Here is a 6,313-nt window from a genome sequence, read left to right as displayed (position 1 = left end):
TCCATTACCATTCATTGACCAAATGCTAGAAAGATTAGCTGGCCATAGCCACTACTGTTTTTTGGATGGTTATAGTGGTTACAATCAAATTGCAATAACACCAGAGGATCAGGTAAAGACCACCTTCACATGTCCTTTTGGCACATTCGCCTACAAAAGGATGCCATTTGGTTTTTGCAATGCCCCAGCTACATTCCAGAGATGCATGATGAGCATTTTTTCAGACATGGTAGAAAAAACCATTAAGGTCTTTATGGATGACTTTAGCATTTTTGGGTCTAGTTTTGATGAATGTCTCCACCATTTGAAGAATGTTCTCAAGCGGTGTGAAGAATGCAACCTAGTACTAAATTGGGAAAAATGTCACTTCATGGTTGAACAAGGAATTGTATTGGGTCATGCTATTTCAAGCAAGGGCATAGAAGTGGATAAGGCCAAGATAGAAATCATCTCCAAACTTCCCCCACCTCTGACAGTCAAGGGGGAAAGGAGTTTTCTTGGGCATGCCGGGTTCTATAGAAGGTTTATCAAGGATTTCTCAAAGATCTCTAGACCCTTCTGTACATTGCTTGGGAAGGAAGCAAAGTTTGACTGGACCAAAGAATGCATGACGGCTTTCAACACATTAAAAATGCTTCTCACCTCTGCACCAATTATGCGAGCACCGGATTGGAGCTTACCCTTTGAACTCATGTGTGATGCCAGTGACTTTGCCGTGGGAGCCGTTTTGGGTCAAAGGATCAATAAGGTACCTCATGCCATTTATTATGCCTCTAGAACATTAAATGATGCCCAGCTGAATTATTCCACTACTGAGAAAGAATTATTAGCTGTCATATTTGCTTTAGAAAAGTTCAGGTCATACCTAATTGGGTCTAAGGTTATTGTATTCACTGATCATGCTGCATTGAGATATTTGTTTACCAAGAAAGATGCCAAACCACGACTGATCAGATGGGTATTACTACTACAAGAATTTGACCTTGAAATTAGAGACAAGAAAGGTAGTGAGAACGTGGTGGCAGATCACTTATCCAGATTACTCCATGAGGAGGAAGAAGATGAGCTCCCACTAAATGAAAATTTTCCAGATGAACAGTTGTTTGCAGTTGATATCCAACTCTCATGGTATGCAGATATAGTAAATTACATCACTGCCAAGGTTTTTCCTCCAGATATGTCTAGCCAAGAAAGGAAGCGGTTAAAATCTACAGCTAGACAATACCATTGGGATGACCCCTATCTATTCAAATTCTGCCCTGATCAAATCATTAGAAGATGTGTCCCAGAAGATGAGCACTTGAGTATTTTGTAGCACTGTCACCAGTTTGCTTGTGGTGGACAGTTTAGGGCCGAAAGAACAGCATTTAAGGTATTACAATCTGGGTTTTATTGGCCTAATATGTTTAAAGACGCTTTCTTGTTTTGCAGCTCTTGTGATAAATGCCAACGGACAGGTAACATCTCATTTAGAAATCAAATGCCATTGCAAAATATTCAGGTTGTAGAACTCTTCGATGTGTGGGGTATTGACTTCATGGGACCATTTCCTAATTCATTTGGCTATTTATATATTCTTGTGGGTGTGCATTATGTGTCTAAATGGGTCGAAGCTGTCCCCTCAAGGACTAATGATCACAGAGTGGTTGTGAAGTTTCTGCAGGAAAATATCTTTGCCAGATTTGGAACACCCAGGGCAATCATTATTGATGGGGGAAGCCACTTTAACAACTATGCTTTTACTTCTGTGACGAAGAAATATGGCATCACTCATAAGGTTGGCACTCCATATCATCCCCAAACCAGTGGCCAGGTGGAGATCAACAATAGAGAAATCAAAGGCATCCTTGAAAGGACAATAAACCCCAATAGAAAGGATTGGTCACTACGCTTGAACGATGCACTATGGGCTTACAGGACTGCCTACAAGACACCGATCGGCATGTCTCCATATCGATTGGTTTTTGGGAAAGCATGTCATCTACCAGTAGAATTGGAACACAAAGCGTATTGGGCCATCAGGAAGTTTAACTTCGATATGAAGCAAGCTGGCGACACGAGGAAGCTCCAACTAAACGAACTGGAGGAATTAAGGCGTGATGCATATGAGAATGCCAAACTCTACAAAGATAGAACCAAAGCATATCATGACAAACAACTCATTAGGAAGGAGTTTCAAGTAGGACAAAAGGTTTTGCTGTATAATTCAAGATTGAAACTCTTCCCTGGAAAGCTTAAATCAAGATGGTCTGGGCCCTGCATTGTCACCCAAATATTCCCTCCTGGAGCCTTGGAAATTCACGACCCCCAAACCAACCAATCATTCAAGGTCAATGTACACAGAGTCAAGCCATATCTTGAAGTGAATTTCATACCAAGAGATGAAGATTTCGCACTCCAAAATGGAGCATCCACTTCTGGACCACATTGAGAGAGGACCACAGTCTGGCTGAAGACGTAAAACTTAGCGCTCATGGGAGGCACCCCATAGCATATCATTTTCTTTTTATTGTTAAATTATATTTTGTTTCATTGTGTTTAGCATTTTTGCCGTTTTTAGTTTTATGTTTTCCATTCTGTTACTGTGACCGATCGCACCACACATGCAATCGAGTGCAGGTCTCCATCTGTGAGGTTACTGCACTCTGTTAATGCGATCGAACGCACAACATGTGCGATCGAGCTCACTTGGCAGCATCTCCTAGTTATTTTTATTATTCTCTTCATGTTCTATTTTTATTTTAGTTTGTTTCTTTTTACTTGTTTATGTGTTTTAGTATTTTGCAGGAACAAGTGTGCTTAAATTCAAGTTTGGGGGCGTGCTATGAGCCATGCTTTTCAAGCTAATGTCGACCATCTTCCGGGTACACTCTTTCCTTTACTTAGACACATTGGGGACAATGTGTCATTTAAGTTTGGGGGTATGGGAGACACCTTACACACACTTTGTCCCAACTTCATGTTATTTGTTTTGTGTGTTTGTTAAAAAAAAAAAAAAATTATATATATATATATATATATATATATATATATATATGCATGTTCATGTTTGGTTAATCTTAAAAATTGTGATTTGATTTTATCAGTGAGCTTAAAATTTTGAACACATGATCTAATAATTAAGTTTTTCAATTTGGTTACTTGCTTAGGACAGTTGAGAATTCACATGTTTGATCTGATCTTACACAAGCACATTAGCACATAATTTGTGGGGTATGACATGAAAGTTTAATATGTATGTTTCTCTATCTTAAGTGAAACTGAATGATCTATTAAATGGATACCTTGATCATTGATAAGCTTTTCACTGAGTAACTGGACCTCTTGTCTCAAAGCATTGAGTGTTCACGTTAAAAGGTGAAAAATTTTGATTTGGTTAATGTCATGGTTAGTTTGGTTTCATAGCCTTTTTGACTCGAGTTAGTAGGTCCTTAGGGGTGTCTCTACACCTAATGCCCAAAAACCATCTGGTTTGGGAGTCATTGACTTAACACTCGTTACATGGGTCAATTAGAAAGCTTAAGGGAATCAAGCATTGCACAATCTGACAATGAAAGAAGAAGAAAAAGAAAAATATGTCATTGTTGTCCATTCTAATAGGGATTTCAGTGAACGTTGAGTTTTTGAGACATTGCACATTAGAAACAATTGGAAGCTTCATATTTATGTGCTAGTTCACTTTACCCTATTTTCAAACTTGTGATGTCTTAGCATGTCTTTTGTGAGTAATTAAATTTTAAAATTTCAATTCATTGTGAAGATGGAGTTTATCTTTTTAAGCTTGCTAATGAATGAGAATCATGGTTTTGAGTGATACTCTAAGTTTGGGATGACATGAACTCTTGCATGATGTTTGTGGGTAACATTTCTGGAAAACCCTCACGAGAGTTCACTCGTCCACTAGGGAATTCCCAGTGGTTTAAAAGGCTTGTTGCATATGCTAAATACAATCATACATTCCACAAAAGATGGATTTATCTTTTGTTTTCTGTTTTCCATTCCTGTTTTTAGTTTTGTATTGCTAAAGGACTAGCAATATGTAAGTTTAGGGGTGTCACAAGTGCTAAAATATTCATATTTTCAACCCTTATGTTGCATGTTTTGATCCTTTGGTTTTGGTTAATTAGGCCATTTTACTTCCTTTTTGTGTTTTTCATGATTTTACAAGCTTTTGGAAGAAAATGAAGAAAAACTAGGAGATTTGGGTTCAAAAATGAGAAGATGGAAATTTGGAACTCCCTGGTACTGCGATCAATCGCAGAGTACCTGCAATCGAGCGCAACATCAGAGAAGACACTGCACGAGCTAGGCCAAGAGCGATCGAGCGCAGGCCAAAAGAGGCATCGATCGCAGACATGCGTTCGAGCGCACACGGGCTGCGATCGAGCGCACCCGTGCGCAGGAGACATCCCAAGTGGCGGCTACAATGTCCCTATTTCCATATTAGAGTTTTTCCAACTCCAAATTGTAATAGGATTGAAACCCTACGAAATCCCTAGAGTTTACTACTTTTCGAGGGACTTCTAAAGCCTATAAATACACTCTTAAGCCTTTAGAATAAGGAGGCTTGGAGGAAGAAGAGGATAGGAGCTCTCAAGTTCAAGTCTCGGGTTTATTCTTTTCCTTCTTTTTATTTTATGAAGATGTTTAACATCAATTATATGTGTAGCAAATTTACTTAGTAGGGCTAGATTGAAGCCCTAGTTATGTTAAATTAATATTTCAATATTGGCGCCTTGTGATGATCATGTTGTGCTATTTAACTTGATTAATACATGTTTACATGAATTCCTCATATGTGTATGCCTGATGAACTTGTGCATGTGGTATGGACTTATTAGTTAGATCAATTTGGATGACCGAGTCCTGGGTTTAACATAAGTAACAAGAGATATCCACACCGGATTCTTAGGTTAATCAACATAGGGAACCGGGAGTATGTATCCATGCCCTAGGCCTTGTGTGTTTGTCGATTTCCATAGAACATATGCTTTTCTAAAGAACAACTTAGTATAGACCATGCTAAATCCTTTAGGAAAGAGAAGAGTTAGAGCATGGACCAAGTGCCTAATTTGTTGCGTAGGGAAATCAATAGCTTAAGGAATTAGGGTTTAACCCTTAGGTTGGCAAACATTAAATATGCATAACTTGATCAAAGCATTGGCAAATTGATATACTAGCTTAACATAATTAGTGGTGGATATCAAAGCCTTACCCTTTATTATCATCTCATCAACAATCAATTTCAGTTTGCTTTTGCTTAAGGAATTTATTTTTAAACATAAATTCAGCAATCCTCGTGGGAATGATCATGTACTTGCACCCTATACCACCATGTTGACCTTGTGCACTTGCGGGTAAAACGTACAATTATTTACCTATTAATTTAGGCATATTTTTGCACACCACTTAGCATTGTTATTTGTTTGATTTTTGTTTTATTTTTGCGTTTCAGGTTTTAATTGGAAAACCATTGAAAATTGGGCTTAAAAGGCAAAACTGGACACATTCTTGTACCACGATCGAGCGCAGCTGCATTAGGGATCAAGTGTGCATGCGCTCGAGCGCATGCAGTCTAGGATCGAGCATACCTGTGCTATAGCGCACACGGGCGTACAGTTCACGACAAGAATCCATTTACAGCTTGGAATTGGTTTTCAATCTCCTAATTGGACTGGAAGACTGACCTCTGGTTTTCCTAGGGTTTCTAGGGTTTTTAGGGTTCTTCTAATCCTTATAAATAGGCCTCTAAACATTGCAAACAGACACACAGCTTCCTAGAGCTAGAAATCAGAAATTTGTCTGTGGAGCTTAGAAGATCATGAGCGGCTAAAACCCTTCATGGGGTATTGATGTAACTCTATCCAAGCACAATGGTTTGATTGTATTTAATTTATAGATTTTTAATTTATGCATGTTGGTTGTATAATTATGAGAATTGCTACAGTTTGATTTTGTTCTTAACGTTTAATGCAATTGTTCTTAAATTCCAAATTCAATATGAGTGAATTCTTATCTTGTCTTAGCAAGTATTTTTACTTTTATTGAACTCAAATCATTCTTATTTTCTGTGATCATAGGAATGATGATTATACAATGGTTTTTAATTGACATATGATTAATTGAATTTGATAAGCCATACCTAGGGAGGACATATTGTACTACGCCCTAGTTTAGTGTAATTTAGGTAGACGGTCTATGCCAACCAAAGATGGGTTATACTATTCCATTAATTGTATGAAACTTATTTAAGAATTAGATAATTTATAGGGTAAAGTCCACATACCCTTCTCAAACTACCACCTAATTGACA

The 6,313-nt window shown here is 38.0% G+C and overlaps 1 pseudogene; it reads left to right on the top strand.

The window, feature by feature from the left end:
• LOC132187886 (uncharacterized) overlaps positions 1–6,313 on the top strand; it is a 43,440-nt pseudogene that overhangs the window by 31,201 nt on the left and 5,926 nt on the right.

This window comes from Corylus avellana, chromosome ca7 (genome assembly GCF_901000735.1).
Source record: "Corylus avellana chromosome ca7, CavTom2PMs-1.0".
Lineage (NCBI taxonomy): Eukaryota > Viridiplantae > Streptophyta > Magnoliopsida > Fagales > Betulaceae > Corylus > Corylus avellana.
This window is presented reverse-complemented; position numbering and strand designations above follow the sequence as displayed.